This window comes from Cariama cristata, unplaced genomic scaffold (assembly GCF_000690535.1).
Source record: "Cariama cristata isolate BGI_N322 unplaced genomic scaffold, ASM69053v1 scaffold34469, whole genome shotgun sequence".
Taxonomy (NCBI): domain Eukaryota; kingdom Metazoa; phylum Chordata; class Aves; order Cariamiformes; family Cariamidae; genus Cariama; species Cariama cristata.
The window spans coordinates 1-227 of record NW_009638004.1 but is presented as its reverse complement, the minus strand read 5'-3'; positions in this window follow the sequence as shown (position 1 = coordinate 227).

Below are 227 nucleotides of genomic sequence, written 5' to 3'. Positions count from 1 at the left end.
CAATCGCCCTCCACGTGTGGCCCCCTCCCACCGCCCCTCACCCCCAGCCCAGCTTTGTGTCCTTTACTGTCCCTAAAACCCTGCTTTAGCACAATGAACCTCAAAGTTTGTCTTTCCCACCCGATTTTGAATGCTCTTTGCATTTTACTGGGGCTGCTGGCCCTTTTGGCAGGATTTGCATTCGGTTCCTGCTCGGCGGCTTCCTCCTGCACCGGGTGCTGGAAGGG